Raw genomic sequence first — 20,193 nt, 5'->3', positions numbered from 1 at the left:
TACTATGGTCTAGAAGTTTTTACTGTAGAATGGATCGATCTTACTCCAGCTTACAAAATTACTCCAAAATGGACTTGATTCCTTCAACCTTTCTACTTAAAATGTCACTAAAGCTTGCATGACCAGGGCAGGATGTACTTTTGCTCCAGTATATACTACTTGCATATGTTATTGTGTTTCCTAATTGAGAAAAATTGTCAGGAGCTGACCTGAGTGATTCTACTAAAAAAAACTGAAGTCAGGAATTCAAGTGACCTTAGCTTTCTTGAAAATGTCCTTCAAATATTAAAGTAGAAAATCTCCAGGAGTTTCAACAGTGGAGCACTCAAGTAGTTATTTCTACATCCCACAGTCCACCACAGAAACAGAGATAAATTACACACTTCATAAAATAAGAGACTATTCAGACATGTTCGTAACATTAACATAGTCTATAAATACTCAATTGCAAAGACATTCTAACTAAATGTCAAAATATAAAATTTCAAAATGAATTTGTGATTCTCTCCATGAAAGAATTGTTTTAATTTACTTATTTTTTGATGTTTAGTTGAATTCCCATTTCACGAAATCTATCTTATTTTTGAGTGAAAATGACAGCATTTATGGGCTGCATACAGGGAGCAAATACATGGGCACTTACTCTGTCTCTTTATCTGAATTTCAAATTCTTTAAATGAACGGAAACCATATATATGTTTTAGAGTAACTAACCTCAGACATTGAACAAAAAGCTATTTTACCTCCCAGTGAAAACTTAACAGGATTTAGTGAAAGTTATCCTAGATTGAAAGAGATTCACTGTACAGGGCTTACATTACATTAATTCAGGATTTTACATTAACACAGTATTATTAAACCATTTGAAACAATTTTCTGAACTTCAGTTTTCTCATCAGCAAAGTGAGATGCATTTTAGGGATTCAATAACAATTCACTGGGAGGCTTTGTAAATGGATTCCATGTGTTTGTCTTCTTCCCTGGTGGTTCAGCATTAAAGAATCATCCTGCATTGTAGGGGCATAGGTTCAAGACACTAGCTTGATCCCTGTGTTGGGAAGATCCCCTGGAGAAGGGAATAGCAACCCACTTCGGTATTCTTGCCTGGGAAATCCAGGGACAGAGGAGTCTGGTGGTCTACAGTCCACAGAGTTGTAAAAGTCAGACACAACTGAGTGACTAAACCCCACCACCACATTTCTCACATAATGAGACATCATACAATTGATAGAATTTTCATCTTTTAAAATGTGTATCAGAAAAGCACAGGATCTTACAAATTAGTAAACAGAAATAATAAACCCAAATTCTGTTCTGTTTACTCTTAAACAGTATACTCTAATAATAAAAATAGAATCCTTCAATTCATTGAAATAATCTATGTTTGTGTAGAAAAACTGGGATGTATGTCAGGGAAACTGAGTTAAGCTATTAGAAATGGGAAAATAATTAAGTATCTGAAGAATAATTTAAATACTAATGTGATCAGTTACCTACAAAGAATGAATAGGGGTGGGGTGGGATTATGACATATCTCCTCATTTATATTTTTTTAATACAATCCTGACTTTGTAATCTTTCCATTGTCTCACAAACTCAAAGAGAAAAAAAAATTAAAATTAAAAAGCTTGTGAGAAAATCCTAAAAGTTGAATAAAAACAGAAACAACTCAACCAAAGTGTATTTTAAATGAATAATATAACCACACTGAAAAGTGAGGGGAAATAAAGAAGTAGCTCAAGCATATTTTGGACACATTACTTGGAATATATGAGCTCAGCAAAAACAAACACCAGAAATACTGGACTCTAGTTAGTAGACTTCTTTTATAGAGATTAGCAATCCTGAAACTAATCTTTTTATACGTTTTAAGCCTATTCAAACACATAGATATATTACAGACAATGAGAACCAGCTTTGTCAGAGAAGGAAGTAACAGTTTGGAAAAGAAAAAGGAGAGAACAAACCATGTCTTGTGTTGGAATCTGGTTTATTCTATGTTCTAAAGTATTTGGGGAGTTATACATAGAAGTAGATGTGTGTGTGTAAGTGTGTCTGGCACAGGATTTCCTAAATCTACCAGATAAGAAGACTAAGAAGCAAGAAAAAAACAGAAAGAATGTGTACACAGTACCCAAATTTTGGTTTCTAAATACTATTCTCCACAAAATGGAAACTACGAGGAAATGCCTAAATCCAAAGATATGGCTGAAAAGTCAAATAATCTTGGAATATCCCAATGAGTCAGAAAACAAGAAAATATTCAACTAGACTAAAACAAATTTTAACGATGGGTCAAAGAAAAAGGAACCAGCTTGAAAAGGCTTAAGCTAGTGATATCTGGAACAATTTGAGGTTGAAAATATATAATGACAGTGAGGGATTATAATCTAGCAATAAAATGATTCAAGGATTCACACTGATATAAAAAAAAATAGACAAACAATAGATGGTAATGATAGATAGCTAAAAGATAGATAAAGAAAGGAAAGCTCCCCCTTATGAAATAACATCAACAATTAAACTTAGACAAGGACAGAATTGGAAAATAAATTATGATTTGTCAACCATGGTAATAATAACTAGATCAAAAACAAGTTATCATAGATCATAGATACTAAAACTTGTTGGAGAAAGTCTGAGGAATATTAAGATGTTTACATAATTTTAAAATGTCTCTCTAAAGGATATCTATTAATTAAAAAGGATAAAATAGTAACTTTACAGTTAAAAGCAACCCTGGCAAACAGCAACTTAACCAAGTATTAAAGTTACTATCTCGAACATTTTAACACATTAATATTTTGTACCTATTGATATGAGGCACCAAGAAAGATGCAGCATCTGTTGTATTCCTGTCACTAAAGTGTATACCCTGAATCTAATCATGAGATAAAATAATTTTTATCATCAGATAAAATGAAACTGACAGACATTCCACAAAATAACTAGACTAAACTTGCAAATGTCACTGTCCAAAATATAAAGAAAGATTTAGGAACTGTGTCAGACCAAAGGAAAATAAAGACATAACAAATGAATGTGATTCATAACCCTAATTTACTTTTGCTACAAAGAATATTATTTGAACAACTGGAAAAATCAAATTATGAATTTTGGCTTAAATAACTATATAGAATCAATATTAAATTTCCTGATTTTGATGATTATACTATGATTATATAATAGAATGTCCATGTTCTTATGAAATAAGCACTTTAGTGTGTAGGGGTAAAGAGTCATCAAAATAGACATAAATAGATACACCCAAAGAAAGCATACAAAAGATAATGTGTATATAGCAATATATTAACACTTGGAAAAAATATATGAAGAACACAGGGATTTTTTTAAGTACCATTCTTGCAAGTTTTCTGTAAGTCTGAATTTACATTAGTATATAATATTCTTTGAAATTAGCAATAATGAGTTTCAAATTTCTCATCTTGAAAATTTGTGATGAGTTCAAAGATTTCTTGCAAATGTAACATTCTCTAATTCAATAAAACACTTAATCAAGATAAGTCTTCATGGTAGCTTACTTCACATCAAGTATGATTCTTAAAGCTGAATTTTAAAATTAACTTTACACCATACCAGCTGTAATCTAGCAGGATCTTTGTATTTAGAAAACTCATTTTTCATCATAATAAGATACATGCTGGGCCTGAATATCATTAGACAAAACATGTTTATCTGGTGCCTTGTTAAGTGTTTAATATTGCCTTAAGATCAACGAAATTCACCATAACTCACTCTCTTTTATTTTCCGAATTCTTATTGTATTGCGGAAGCTTATGTGATGATTGTCATAAGTAGAAAAAAAATTAAATGGAGATGATATGATATGCATTTTTTTTTTTTTGAGTTTTATCTGTCCACAGCAAGACTATTTTCATTCTCATCTTTAGAGCCTTTGGGTATGTTTGTGAACAAGGTTGTTGTTTTTTTTTCTTCTTTTTTTTTTTTTTTAATATACTGTTTGGGTATTTTCAGATTGCTTCATGAATTCAGGGCTTTGAAATATTTAGAAGACAAATTTCATTATTTTCTTACTATTGCTGCTCAAAGTGAGGTGGCCTTATGTGAAAATATAATTGTTGAAGTTAATTGGTAATTTTAAAAGAAAAAAAATATGTAGCCATCATTTATCCTTGGAGGAGGATTAGATAAAGAAAACATAAACTATAGAATAACTTAAGCAAGTATATCTTAAAGATCTTACTGGCTTTATTCAATGATTCCTGAGTCAGGAAGAATCCAGTATGGCAGAAAGAAAGGAGCTAGAATGGATATACAAAATGAAAGACTTTTGTAGAGAGAAGGCAGCGAGAAGAAAGAAATTATGCTACACAAAGCAGTTGCTCAGTTATTACAAAATCACCTTCCTTTAAAGTATGGCAGGGGTCTATCAGGCAGATCACCTAGCCAGTGCTGACTCTGCAAATCCTGATTGACTGGTTTAAGATTCCATTTCTGAGAGAGACAAAATTATGTCTTAGTTTGGTGACTTGGGATTCAGCAAAAGCAATTCCATTTTGGCCATACTGTCCTGTTTACACCAGAGCTTACAATTAGTTCTTTTGGTTGTTATTTAGTCGCCAAGTCCTATCTGACTCCTTTGTGATATCATGGACTGTATACCACCATGCTGCTCCTCTTGTCAATGGGATTTTCCAGCTAAGAATAGTAGAATGGGTTGCCATTTCCTTCTCTATGGGCTTTTGCCAACCCAGGGATCGAACACACATATACTGCATTAGTGGAGAGACTGTTTACCACTGAGTCACCTGGGAAGACTTTTAGGGCAAATGATAACATTTTTTTAAATTAAGAATTTGGAACACAAAATATATGTGTATATCTAGTTGTTTGATGTCTTTACATTTTTTTTTTCCCAACCGCATCTCCTTACTTGTTTTATTCAAAGGGTCAACTGATCATATGAGACTACTATAGTGGAATGTTTACTGATGACAAATGATGAAAGAATATAAAAATTCAGGATGTGGATTAAGGGAGCAAATAAGCATAGAGAAAATAATTTCTTCATTCTTGAGTGAAGTACATACACAATGTTCTCCATAAATTATCTTCTATTCATGCTCAATTTTGATTGGGTCCAGAGTCTAAAATAAAATTGTTTTGCACAGCATATGTGTCTTAAAGCTCAACATTTTTGCAAAGTCCTTTAGAAGCAATAGCCCAGCAGTATCTTAGATGATATCCAATAGATTAGAAAATAGAAAAGGACATTTCTGATACATCAGCGGTGCTAGTGAGGAAAATAGGGAAGCAGACCGTAGCAGAGACTCAGAGAGAGTAATAAACAGGTCAAAACTAAGAGGATCCCAAGAAGTCAGTTTTGCATTGGTGTGTTTTTTCTTTCCTTTCTTTTTTATGTCTCTGTGGCAATTTTCATTTTCTCTGGACAAATTATGTTTTTGAACATTAAACAACTTCCTGTAGCATACTGTCTCACTTTTTTAGCACCAACAGAAAGCTGAATTAAAATCTGTATGAAGGACTGAGAGCTTTCCTGGTGACTTAGATCGTAAGGAATCTGCCTACTACATAGGAGACCTGGGCTTCATCCCTGGGTTGGGAAGATCCCCTGGAGAAGGGAATGGCTACCCACTCTAGTATTCTTGCCCGTAAATCGTAATATACTGCATGTTGTTAGCAGAATATTATGCAGTATATTTTTAATGAAATTTCATTGCTTATTCCAATTCATCTGATCTGAAAACCTGGAAGTTGGCTCTTAAAGAATTTTGGTCAATTTCTTGAGCCAATTACCAGGATTTTATCAGTCATGGTTCTCCAATGTTAAAAATATTTTCACAGGTAACCTATTTAAATGATTGTAAATATAAATCTCAGGTATAACAAACCTTCACAACAGCACATTGACCAGGGTTTAATCAAGCAACTGGGCACCATAGCCTTGCCAAGTTGACAAAACTTACCATCACATTGATGACTGGGCAATATTCTTAATGAAGTCCTGTCAAAGATATTTCAGGAGCCCATTGACAAAGATCCTTTCCTTGACCAAATTCGAGCAAGAATCCTGTGAGGCCCTTTTTGACTAGACTCAAATTTGGCAACAATTTGGACAAAAGATTAATACAGTTTCTAACAACTCAAGGCTGTATCCCTAAGATGATCCTAGCCTCCTTTTAAGTGCCTGGCTGAGTAAATCCAGGACTCCTCCCCACTCCCTGCCCTAAATCTGCTGCTTTTTCCAGCTCTCACTGAAGATGACCTGACTCTCAGTCTCCATGGGAGGGTAGGAACCTAAGCTGATAAGGTCCAGTTAGCAAATCCACATGAGTATCACACAGACCAACCCTCTTTCTCATCTTCTGTATTTTCCGTATCACTAACTCTATTGAATTCTAGTTCATCCGACTCCCTATTCCCTTATTGTCTCTATAAAACTCCTAATAATGTCTGTACAAATCAAAGTTGAGTTCAGTTCACCTTAGAGTTTTTTTGGGGATTATTTTGCTATTGCAATAGCATATTACTGATTAAAAATCTGATCTTACTACTTGGGCTAGTTTTCTGGCTTTGTTTATCACTGACCCTACTCTCCTTTCTAAAAAACAAACATTAAGAAAATAATGGCAGAAACATATTAATTAAATGTAATAGAATTATATTATAATATTAATATTACTAATAAATTGATGAGTCAATTAATATAATATGGAGACTACTTATAAGGAAACCATGAAAAATTAAATTTGATAAGATGGTGTTAATTAAACAAGGAGACCATTAACCTGAGGTCGCTCTAGTGTCTTGGAAGTTTATGTAAGCAAACCAAAATCCAAATGATTAAATGCAAAGTTATGAAATCAAAACCTTAAGACAACTAATCACAAACAGCCAACTAGATTTAAACTACATACAAATGATAATGTTCTTGTTACTGAACTCAGGTTCAGCTACTCACCACTCAAAAGCAAATAATTCAAGGGGCAAATGTCAGAAATGAAAGCTGTTTTAATCAGAAAAGCTGGCAATCTGAGGAGAAGGTGGACTCATGTCCTGAAACCAGCTCCAAAGATCTCCTCAGACATGACAGTTTTTAAGGGAGAAAAAGAGGGGAGACTATCAGGGAATAATGGAAGCAGGAGGTTGGATTCTGCATCATTCTCCCCTACATGCTGACAGTCTGACTCTTCTTCAGATGTTATCTTGCCTGCTTGGTCTACCTGCAGGATTACTAAGAGGGATGTGAGAGGTAGAGAGCTAGTCATTTTTTAATTACTTATTTCTTCACTGTTACTTCTTTTTATGTAGGAAAAGAATCAACAGGTTAGGCAAGGCATGGTGTGCATTCAGGAGAGTGTAAGCCATGTGTTAGGTTAAACCACCTAGTGATCTCACTTCTACAATTCAGTTCTTTAAGGTTAGAGGGGCACAGAAAAAGGCAAGCAGGAAAGAGGCAAGAGAGCTGCTTTCAATGTCCATGTACATGGGATTCAGGGGGAAGGTGCTCTGTGACTTCTTCATGCGGGAATAGTGCAGTTCAGTCACTCAGTCATGTCTGACTCTGTGTCCCCATGAACTGCAGCACACCAGGCCTCTCTGTCCATCACAAATTCCCGGAGTCTACCCAAACTCATCTCCATTGAGTTGGTGATGCCATCCAACCATCTCATCCTCTGCCATCCGCTTCTCCTCCTGCCCTCAATCTTTCCCAGCATCAGGGTCTTTTCAAATGAGTCAGCTCTTCATATCAGGTGGCCAAAGGATTGGAGTTTCAGCTTCAACATCAGTCCTTCCAACGAAACCTCAGGACTGATCTCCTTTAGGATGGACTGGTTGGATCTCCTTGCAGTCAAAGGGACTCTTAAGAGTATTCTCCAACACCACAGTTCAAAAGCATCAATTCTTTGGCACTCAGCTTTCTTTATAGTCCAACTCTCACATCCATATATGACTACTGGAAAAATCATAGCCTTAACTAGATAGACCTTTGCTGGCAAAGTAATGTCTCTGCTTTTTAATATGCTGTCTAGGCTGGTCATAACTTTCCTTCCAAGGAGTAAGCATTAATTTCATGGTTACAATCACCATCTGCAGTGATTTTGGAGCCCCAAAAAATAAAGTCAGCCACTGTTTCCACTGTTCCCCCATCTATTTGCCATGAAATGCTGGGACCAGATGTCATGATTTTAGTTTTCTGAATGTTGAGCTTTAAGCCAACTTTTTCACTCTCCTCTTTCACTTTCATCAAGAGGCTCTTTAGTTCTTCTACACTTTCTGCCATAAGGGTGGTATCATCTGCATATCTGAGGTTATTGATATTTCCCCGGCAATCTTGATTCCAGCTTGTGCTTCATCCAGCCCAGAGTGCTGCATGGGTCACCATGCAGAGTGACCCAGAATGCAGAGGTCACTGCATTCTCAGAGTGGAAGATGACAACAAGGGTCTGTAGCAACTCTTTCCTGACAGTTTTAGTTTCCCAATTACATATATGAGCAAGGCAAGCCACAATTTATTTTGTCAGTTTTAGCTACTCAGAAATTGCATGTCTGTAATCAGAGGAAGTACTCCTACATGCACAAACTTCCACAAGTTGGGAGCATATACCCAAAGGTTAAAATGAACAAAATAATACTGCTTTAAACTGAAAGATACTAAATCATATTTAATTGAAGTGTGTAGTTTTCAATCCTGAATATCATCATCTATCTTCTATATAGGAATATCACCATCTATCTTCTAGATAGGAATGACAGAACAATATTAGATTTTTTTTAAATAAATAAACATTTTAAGCATGTTAGTTATATTGGAATACATTTTACCCCCGCTGTAAGGGAATACCCAAGCTTTTAAAATCTATAGTCTCAAAATATTCTAATTTATGATCTGATACTTAATTCTCTCCACATCCCAATAAGGAGTCATTTTAGAGCATTTTTAAATGATTAAAACATCTTAATCATCAGAGAAACCCATGGCTGAGTTATTCATAAACAAAAATATACAAGTAAAAGAAAGCCCACATCATTTCATTGTTATGATATAAGATCTAGACAAGTAGGCTCTGTTGTAGAGCATTTTCTGCTTTTGTTCAGTTAAATTCGGTTTTTCTTTCACTAGTAAAAAATCTATTGTTCTTAATGAAAAGATAGGGCAAAGAATTGAACATAAGTATTCTGCTTGTTAAATCATCAAAAAGCAAAAGGGATGCCTCTGTCAGTGCTAATGTTTTCATTTGACCAAGCATTTATATTACAGAAAGATTTTACAAAAGTTTTTACCCAAATCTGTAATTATCATCTTAAAGATTATTAATCATGTATTTCCAAAATAACTGAAATTCTTATAACACAAAAGGGGTGGAAATATAGCATAATTGCTGTTAAGTCTTTCATGCAACAATAGCCATATCAAAGCAAGTTTTATTGAAAAATTTATATTGAGAAACTATAATCTTAGTTTGTAAGCCGAACATCAGTAATTATGTCTCTTAGCTTTACAAGGCCCGCATTTCCATATCTGTTAGAGAAGAGGCTTAAAGACGTCACGGACTATACAGTCCCTGGAATTCTCCAACCAGAATACTGGAGTGTATAGCCTTTCCCTTCTCCAGGGGATCTTCCTGACCCAGGAATTGAACCGGGGTTTCCTGCATTGCAGGTGGATTCTTTACCAGCTGAGCCACCAGGGAAGCCCATCAAATCCATAGAGTTTTCAATAACTTGAAAATTCTATGATTTTCAAACTCTTTCAAACAAAAGAATCAGGCTTGAAATATTTAATTTTTTTATTCTCTATACATCAAGAAAAAATAATAAAAATGTAAAAAAAAAGTGTATCTGAAATGATTACCTTTCTTCATTCATTATTCAGCTGATGACTTTAGCCACTTTATAATGTTGCTAGGTAGACTCTAAGGCAACTCTAATGAGATTAAAAACAATAATATTCACTATGTCAACAACAACCCATATTAGCAATACTGAACATAAAAAGATTTTCTAAATTCCTGGGGAGAGTAAAGAGATATCTGGCTATTAGGACAAATAAAAATATTGTATTAAACAAACAAAAGTATGAGGAGGAAACAACCAAATATACAACAAACCTAAATAATAATAAAGAAACTAGATATAAAGAATAATATTGTTTCAAACTGGACAGTGCTTTGTTTGTTGTATAGGTTTAGAAGTTTGACCACAAAAAAATAATGAAAATATCTAATTTGTCTTTTGGACACTTAAAAAAATAAAACAAAGGGATTTATTTCATTTTTTTTATAACTCATATATGCTACCAAAATAAAAAATACTTTTATTTCCTGTTTGTCTACATTCTCTTAGCAACCTAATATACTGTAGTAATTTTCTGATAAAATATTTCTTATTTAAATCCACTTATAAACAACTGTCAACATGAATTCATATGAGAAAGATTAGGTTCAGCATTTGTGAACATGGTTTTAGATAAGAGTTTTGGAACATAGACATAATTTGGAAGCAAATCAGACTCTGGGATCATGTTTAGGAAGGATCCTGGGTCTTTTTCCCAATCTTCAAGTTGGAGAAGCATTACAGTCAACCTGTAGAATACTTTCTAATTCATTTGATTGACTGAACAGATAACTGGAAAAAGCAAGATTCATTCCTTCCCACTATATTACATTATATTTATTTAGAGAATAAAGTTAGTTTCCTCATAACTTCAAACAAATTCAACCTGGTAAGCCTTAGAAACACAATAAAAAAGTTTTATTATCAAGTTTACTTTAAAAAAAGAACAAACTGTGATCATTTCCTGAATCTTAAATGCAAAAGCTTTATCCTTATATATGAAACAGGAATGAAGACTGATGTTTAGTTTTAGCATCTTTAATGCTCACTAGATGTGAACTTTTAGACTTGAGTGGTTAAACCTCTAAAACTTTCTGAGAGTCAACGGTCTTACAGAAAGCTAACTGTGATAAATTCACATTCCTAAAATATTTTAATTCAGATGACAGATAGGGGAGCTAGGTTCTGAGTTTACAAGTGAATGTAATTAAACATATCTGTTACCTTCTGTTCAAGAAAGTTGCATTGGGATATTTGTGCCTTCTATAGTAAACACAATAATTCCATAAACTTAAAAAATAATTTAGGTTCTTTATGATATGATTTAAGTAGTAAAAAAATTTATAGGAATTAAAACTGTAATTTGCTTATAAACAGGCAATCCTAACAGATTTATACTCTCCCTCTGGTCCTGAGCTACTGGTCTCCAGGCTCGCCTATGCATACTGACATTCCCTTCCTCATAGTGCCAAGCAGTCTGGTTTCCTAGCACATTTTAATACCATGGACTACATCAAGCAGTAGGTCAGAAAACACAGATAGACTTGTTGTTAGGGATGGGGCCAAGGCATAATTCTCAAACAATTTTCTCCTCCCTAATGTGGAGATGTGTGTAAAATTGTGAGCATTCCTATATTTGGTGCAGAAAAACTAAGCTTCTCAGAAATTACACTGATGAAATGCTGACAAATAGGATTATCAACATCTTCACTTACTCCATAAACATATTTATTAAACATCTATTTTGTGATACTAGTGATCAATTCTGAGATGAATAAAGTAGAAAAAATCTCAGACATTATGAAACTTACACATTAATAGTTACTAGATAGAAGAATTTTATAAAAAATAACAATGCACTTTTCTTGTTCTTGAGAAGCTTAAATTATTAAAATAGGAGCTAAGAATTTGCTGATAGAAAGCATTTGAATAATATAACTACACAATATGTAATTAAGAAAATGTAATTATATATAGTTACAAACAGCAACTTAGCACAATGAAAGACACATGTAAATGTAGAAGCTAATTTTGTGAGTTAATGCTTATCTTTGAAAAAATTTTCATAGAAATAAATTTTCAACTTGAAACAAAATATCAGATGATAAATCTCAATTTCTGACTCAGAAAATGTGATCATGGAAGCAGACTAGAACCAAGATCCAAGCACTGTTTCGTGAATTATAGGAGTGGCTGCAATTAGTATGCCTGCCATATGTTAATCTCCAGATGGTCAAGAGCTTTGGAACACACTGTCTATATGTACTATATAAATAAACCTGTTTAACTTTGTCTAATATTCTTCTTTCATTGCAAGATAAGTTGAAAATATTTAAAAGAAACAAGAACCTTGTCGCTTTAAGACACCATGGAGTGACCATGAGTAAATTAAGATTACTGAAGACAGTAACATAAATTGTTACCATTGATGAAAGTCACAATGATTTGAGGAAAAAATCAGAAATCCAGAAGATAAAAAATCAGAAGGAAGGTTTAGAGGAAACTAACCATTATTTCCACTTTCTACCCTGGCCAGAATCTTGATTAATAAAGAACAGATTTTGATGCTCATAGTTATTCTAAATAGCAAATGAGAAAAACATAGGAATAATAATATTAGTCTGTGTTAAAGGAAGGGGAGATACAGAAATAGTATAAGTTAAAATTGAAGTTCAAAAAATGGTAACTTGAAACTTACTATGTGACTTCGGTAGCACAACAGATATTTATTAAAATATACAAGCAAAACATAAGATCTTTTTTGCATATTTTTTAAATAATTCATTGATCTGATGAATGAATTTAATACTTGGGGTGAATACCATATTATCAATTACAAATGAGAAAAATACTAGTAATACTGAAATGATGTGAGGTATAGAAATAATACATGTAATGCACCAACCAGAGCATCTGTGCTCTCATAAACAGTAGCAAATAAGTGAACAAATTTTTATTGATTCCTAAATAGATATTTTAATTAAATATATTACCATGCAATATAAGGCAATTATTAATAACATCCATTCATGACACAGTTCCTCTCTGGTAGACAGTTTCCTATTGTCACTGTATGAATATCATCACAAACTCATTACCTCACAATTCTAAAGGCTATAATTCCAAAAGACATTTTACTGGGATAAAACCAAGGTATTGGCAGGGTTGTGTTCTTTTTGGAGGCTCCAGAGAAGTATCACTTTCTTTGTTTCTTCCAGCTTTTGAATGCTGTCTGTATTCTTTGGTTCATAGCCACTCCCTCTGTCTTCAAAATACTGTCAGCCTTTCTTTCTTTGTTGGATCTCTTTTTTCTCTGCTTTGACCTGCTCAGCTCCCTTTTATGATGACTCTTGTGATGAAATGGGTCCTGCTTGGATAGTCCAAAATAATATCCCCACTTCAAGGTTCTTAGCCCCCTTTACAAGTTCTCTGTGCTACCTTAAGCAATATACTTGCAGATTTGAGGGTTTAGAATGTGGACATCTTTGGAAGAGCATTACTCTATCTACCACACAGTTTTAAAAAGAGACATACTCTACTTACATACTCAAAATAACACAGTGAAGTGGCAATTACCTTTCCTATTTTACACATGGACAAACCTAGACACAAATCTAACCAACAACTGGCTTCGTCCCTCTTCTATCTACAATTTTATCTTTCCACTTGGAAATCTTGCTTCAGTCTTTCCCACTGGGAATTCATTCCTCTGTAAGGGATATAATGAAAGCTCCCACTGTTCAACCTTCTTGTGGGTAATATATTAGGATGATGAACAGTAATGGCCTGTCTACCCTATGAACAACGACAACTTAACAGGTGCTCCTGGTGAAGCACATGCGGCAACAACCATCAAAACAGGGACATCTAAAAGCTGGCAGCTGCTCTCTGCTAGTAACTTCCCAGTAAGTGCTCCTAGTGGCATCTTTTTAATCCCTCCCATTTCTCTCCATGTTTTACCCAGATCATTCTGTGGCAAAACATTTTAAAGACACTGTTCCAGCAAGTAGAGTGTTGCTCAAAGAACAATTCCTGCTGAGCCCGCTATGAGCTTATGGTGGCCATAGGGTGACACAGCCTTTTCAAAACAAGTATTCAGTGCTGCCTATTACACATCATCTGATAGCCCATCTCGAGTGAGCCCCTGGCTCAATTTGACTGATGTTGAGTGGAACATAACCATTGAAAGACTTTGGAAGCTTGGGGTAAACCTTAGAAATATTCTCCCATTACCTCTTCCTGTCACTATACTGTATGACCAAGAGCCAGGTTAGACTAGGCTGTTACAATGTTCCCTAAAATCAATGTCCTAATTAATCTCTAAGAGTAATGTGTTTTGGGCACAGATAAATATACTGGTATACATATCAACAGAGTACACGTATATTATACATATATGCACAAGTATACATTAATGGATATATTCTTGGCACCATTAACCTCAGCTGAAGTCCATCTAACTTTCCCATCCCTACAATTTATCTCAGTTATCACTCCCCAGGAACGTTTTTCTGAGCCCTTCCTTCAATGTTTCTGAAGTGCCCTGGACATAGTTCTGCCACTGCATTTGCTTAAAATTGCCTGCTTTAGTCAGTCTGCTTGACTTAAATTATACTGTAAGCAACTTAAGGGGACAGACCATACATTATCTATTTGCATAATCCCTGAGACATGATAGAAGTTCAAAAATAGCTGGCTGACTTAAACAGGCATTTAGTCATACAGTAATTACTCAAGGTAAAGATAGATGGTGACACGCACTGGAGAATTCAGTAAGGCATTCGGGCTCACCCTGTGGCTTCACACCTTAACTGGTGACAGAACCATCACACAAGTGTTGAGATTTCTGCATTTTTCACTCAGTGGTATCTACCTTTAGTCTCCATTTCCATTATTGTCCTGTATTACACTAATATGACTTATGGTAGTCTAGGGCTTTTCATGCTTGGAGCTAGAAATTGAAGAAGCTATTAGAAAGAAAAAAAAAATCAGAGCAGTATTAGGTAGCAGTCCAGAAAATATGTTAAGCAGATAATATTTTTCTAGGCTGTGTACAAAGACTATAAAAGGAATAAAAAAGACAAAAAACAATAAAAGTAAAATGAAAGCAAAGAACCATGGAAGCAAGCAAACAAACCACCCAACCTACTTCTGCATTCTTCCAATTTGGAGAAATTGCAACATCAGAACCATGCTGGCCAAATTAGGCCTCACACAGATTCCATTATGTAAGTTCACTGATTGCTTGGCTTAACCCATTGGAGGCACCAGAATCTTGGCCACAGTGTTAGTTTGGTTGATTAGTCAGGTAGCTTTCTTTAATATCACCTCAAGGGGTTGTGGCTTTTGGCAAGAACAGAGCTAATTTCAGCTTAATTGCCACATAAAGTTTTCCCTAAAGCCCAGAAGCTGCTGACCTTATGCTGTTTCCTATGGCACACTTTTCTGCATCCCTCCTGAGCGTCATGATGTATCCTGGGTTGGCTGTTTAGCACCTTATGCCTACAGTAGATGATCTCGTCATCACTGTCATCTTACCTTCCCTGAAAAGAGGAAAAATGTCAGGAGTCTAAACTTCAGACCTCTGAATCCCCATTTTCTTGCATCTGAAACAACTTCCACAATTTCCAGTAGCTGTCCTTTGTCCTTCACAGGGATTCTTAGCACAGAGTGATTCAAACACTAATTTTTCTTCTCCAAAGTCCTCTCACCTGTGTGTAGTCTCTCAAACTAGAAAGGATTCCATGTGTATCCTTTCTTAAATATAGCGTTCATTCTCCCCTCTCCACCAGCAACTTAAGGATAAAAAACTATGTTTTATACACTTTTGAGCTTGCTACAACATGATTAAACTTCTATGTTCCACTGATTCTCTATTTACACATCATGACTGTAGGTCCCTCATTTGTTCTAAGAATTCTGTGGTGTATAATGTCTTTACAAAGACATTATATGGTACTTGTGTATTCCTATAGTGTTTGGCAAGTACAGTATATGGTACTTGTGTATTCCTATGGTGTTTGGCAAGCTCAGTAGGACCACACTCAATTATTTGTATTAATTTCAAATTTTCAAAGAATCTGGGAAGAAAGGTTAAAAAAAACAAAAAGAAAAAATACCTTTCTATTAGACAAAAGCATGTACAATTCCCAAAGATCTAACCTTTCCTATGCTTCTTCCCAACCTCAAACAAAACCCAGGATGATCTGGATGTCTCCGGTTGTGACTTCTTGTTTCTGGTTGTGACTGGCTTTCCAGAATAGGGTTTTATCTGAAGAATCTCTCTGACCAGGAATGGCTAAAGTAGCCAAGTGTTCTGCCAGAATGAAAGCATTTTTATCTGTCCAAAGGTAAATCTTTTATAAGATGTGCCACAAATGTATTACTTATGATTCATGATTTCAGATATGTTGTTGTTGTTTTAATCTTAAGACTACTCATTTGGACAGAAGAGAAATGAAATAAACAGAATAGGTCTCTATTTCAAAGAAATGTTGGGTGGGATTTCAAGCACTGTAAAGTTTACAATACCTCCCCCATTACTCATATACAAATTTAAATAAAAACAAAGTATCAAGACTTGGAACACCTTGGAACAAGTGCAAAAACTGTAACAAAATTCTTCCTACTTGCTTCCTTATTATGACTATGTCAAGACTTTCAAAAATATGAATTAGGAAATTATTTAAAATAACCTCTCCCATTGTTGGAGATGTGCTCTTGGCAGCTACCAACTGGGTTCTCTAGCATTACTAAAATGGATTAGAAAAAAATAATATGTGTCCTTTATTTCACAGTCTTCTAAAGTCTGCCTCTGAATTAAATTTGAACTTGTGTTTGGCCATCCTCTAAATATGAAATCTCAATCAAATTTTCTCTCTCATTTTATGTAGTTCTCTGCTTTAAGAGCCCCCTGTAAGCCTCCTTCTTAGCCTGCACTCCCACTCTCCCTTTAGTCTTTTGTAGCACTGGCTTCTAGGCTTTGGAATAATTGTAGAAAAATATATTGAGGGTCATATACTATATTATGGAGACTTTATTTTTTTAATTTTATTGGAGTATAGCAGATTTAAGATGCTGTGTTCGTTCCAGAGGTACAACAAAGTGAGTGATTTAGTTATACATATTCATATATTCATTCTTCTTCAGATCCCTAACCCATATAGATTATTTCAGAACACTGAGTTCCCTGTGCTATATGGCAGGTTCTTGTTGGTTAGCTATTTCACACACAGTAATGTATGTATGTTAATCCCATGTGCCTAACTTATCCATCTCTGCCCCCCCAATTTCCCCTAATCATAGTTCTGTTGTTGTTGTTGTTGTTTTAAATCTGTGAGTCTCTTCCTGTTTTGTAAATAGGTTCACTTGTATCAGCTTTTAAACTTAGATTGCACATATGATATTTGTCTTTGTCTGACTTACTTCACTTAGTTTGATAATCTCTAAATCCATCCATGTTGCTACAAATGGCTTATTTCATTCCTTTTACTGGTGAGTCATATACCATTATGTGTGTGTATAATATATATATGTCTTCTTTACATACTCCTCAGTCGATGAACATTTAGGTTGCTTCCAAGTATTGGCTTGGACAGTAAATATTGCTGCAATGGTCCCTGGGTTGCATGTATTTTTCAAATTATGGTTTTATCTAGATATATGCCCAGTAGTAGGATTGCTGGATGGTATGGTAGTTCTATTTTTAGCTTTTTAAAGAATGACCATACTGTTTTCCATAATGGTTGTAACAATTTACATTCCCACAAATAGTGTAGGAGGGTTCCCTTTTCTCCACACTGTCTCCAGCATTTATTGTTTGTAGACATTTTGTGATGGCCATTCTGATTGGTGTGAAGTATATATAAGGGAATTCTTAGGAAAAGTGAGGAAACCATAGCCTTGACATGTCTAAGTGTTGACTCTCATTTAAGATCTGTACTTCATGCTGCGCCTCAGACTTTCATCAGTGGAACAAAAAACAGCCCTTCATGAGGGTTAAATCACATGATGTGTTGTAATGCAGTACATGGTATACAGTAGTCGAATTGAGAACTCAAGTTCACCCATCATAATATGCTGCACATAACATCCATTTTGCTCCAGAAACATGCCTTTCAGGTTTCAGCCATGATCATAGGCAAGAAAGGGGAAGCAAAATTCTAAGCAGCCTGCATTCCCAACCACACATTCTTATAAAAAACATATTTCTCCTGCTTCTGAGATGTCTTTCTCATATAGCTTTTCTTTCCTGGGTTGGGGAGGGGATAAAAGGCAAGGAGGGAATTTAAAAAATACCCAAAAGTTATGGAATTGTGCTCCACCTGCAAACAGTATATTTGAGGACTATATTCCATGCAGAATACACTTATGGCTTATACAGAGCACTCCATAAAGATTCGCTCCAGTAATATTTAAACTGCATGAAGTTATGTGGACAAGATGATAATAAGAATACCCACATATGAGAATTGTGTGCAGGTAAGCCATCCAATACCAATTACAGCAATTAATTCTATTACTTATTAAGCCACTAACTTCTTGAATCATGAAGCTTTTGGGTGTTTGAACATATAAGACATATTTAAATGAAATGTTGTTTCTATGAGATTCCCAATTTCATTACACAAATACCCTCTATAAGCTATTACATTTTATTATATTATTTATTAAGCAATTGAACTCTTGTGCCACATCATCTTACATTCTAATATTTGATCCTTTTTGTATGCATAGCTTACTACATTTATAGACTGACATTTGCATATCTGATCAATTACAAACCATCAGCATACAGTGCAATATGATACCTTAGTTTAATTCAGTTTCACTTTCAATTGGTTTCATCTTTAAATATTAATTTAGGTAAATGTGACTGCACAGTAGTATAATTACTTTAAGCAAGAGCAGATTTAATCTATTTTTAAAGCTATAGAAGTAAGATTTATGGGTCTACTCTCCAACTATTAAAATGTATTTGAAAATTGTCATGCATATGACATACTACTTTTTGTGTACCTACAAGTCACTTCATCAAAAAACATATTATGACAGTTTTAAATAAAGTTTCATAGAAGCATGCGGTCACTTTCCAATGAATAAAAACACAATCAAGGCTCTGTCTGAGATTATTTATGGCCGAGGTTGAAAGTTGCCTGCCTATAAAAGTACCCTGGAGTTCATCTCTGGATGGCTTTTGTTTATCCTCCATACACACGCATACACACACACAGCTAACATTTTAATTTTAGATGCTTTTGCATTAAAGTCAAAATCAGTGTTCCTGCACCACTGGGTCCACACTCCTGGATGGCAACAACTGACATGTTAAGTGGCAGGTGTGTTTGACCTCTTTAAATGCATGAGGCAGAGTGACTGCAGTCTGCTACACCCAGACCATATTTGTAATACAATGTGTGCATAATACATGTATAACATAGCTACACCCTGCTCAGTATTGAAGGCATTTGTGTTGTCTATTCTTCATTTACAGTATCCACAGTGTGGGAAAATAGAAATGCAGGATATCTCGGGTGGGGGTGAGGGTGGGGATCAGCATCAGTGCTAGTTGGAATGCTGTCTTGGAAACATAACAAAGAAACTCTTCCAGAAATGCATGCCCCTACTTCTTATCTTTGTAAACACAGAATGAAAAGCCCATATGTGTCCTTCAACAGGCTTCACTGTTTCTAATCCCCACCCCAAGCCACCCCCTTCTGCTGCTCCTCCTTCTTCTTTCTTCAGCTCAGATTAACGTGAAACATTGTTAAAATACAGTATCATTCAGAAAACACTGGGGAATTTTTTTCCCCCTACAAAGTGTTTATTTCCCACCTCAAGAAAACTGTAATAGAAAGTGAATAGAGGTCAAAAGATACTTTATATTAGAAAAATGTTTGATTTTCTTGAATTATTTTGCTGAGTTTTCCACCAATTTATTATATAGTAAAGTGTTCTGGGAGAATATTGCTCATGTTGGGTTTTCTGTGAAATAGCTTTAAGATCCTGAGTAAATCACACAGCCTCTATGGGCTTCAATTTCATTTTCTGAAGACAGTGTCTTACATAGCAGTTAAAAGAACACGGTCTGAGAAGTGTGAATGCTGGCTGTCCTGTTAGTTTCAAGGCCTGGTGCAGCACACACAAAGTCTCTTGATATCTTGATATTCTAGCAAATAGAGAGGATAACAACAGCATTTTGCTCATAGAGTTATTTCCCAAACTCAGTGAGCTAATAATGTAAAAATACTCAAAAGTGTGGTTAGCATATATTAAGATAGATATAAGTGTTTGTTTAAAATAGATAAAATTGTTTATAAACTCTTTGTACTGAAATAAGCCACCAGCTTTAAA

This window comes from Odocoileus virginianus, chromosome 21 (assembly GCF_023699985.2).
Source record: "Odocoileus virginianus isolate 20LAN1187 ecotype Illinois chromosome 21, Ovbor_1.2, whole genome shotgun sequence".
In the NCBI taxonomy this organism is placed as follows: Eukaryota; Metazoa; Chordata; class Mammalia; order Artiodactyla; family Cervidae; genus Odocoileus; species Odocoileus virginianus.
Note: the sequence above shows the minus strand (reverse complement) of the source record.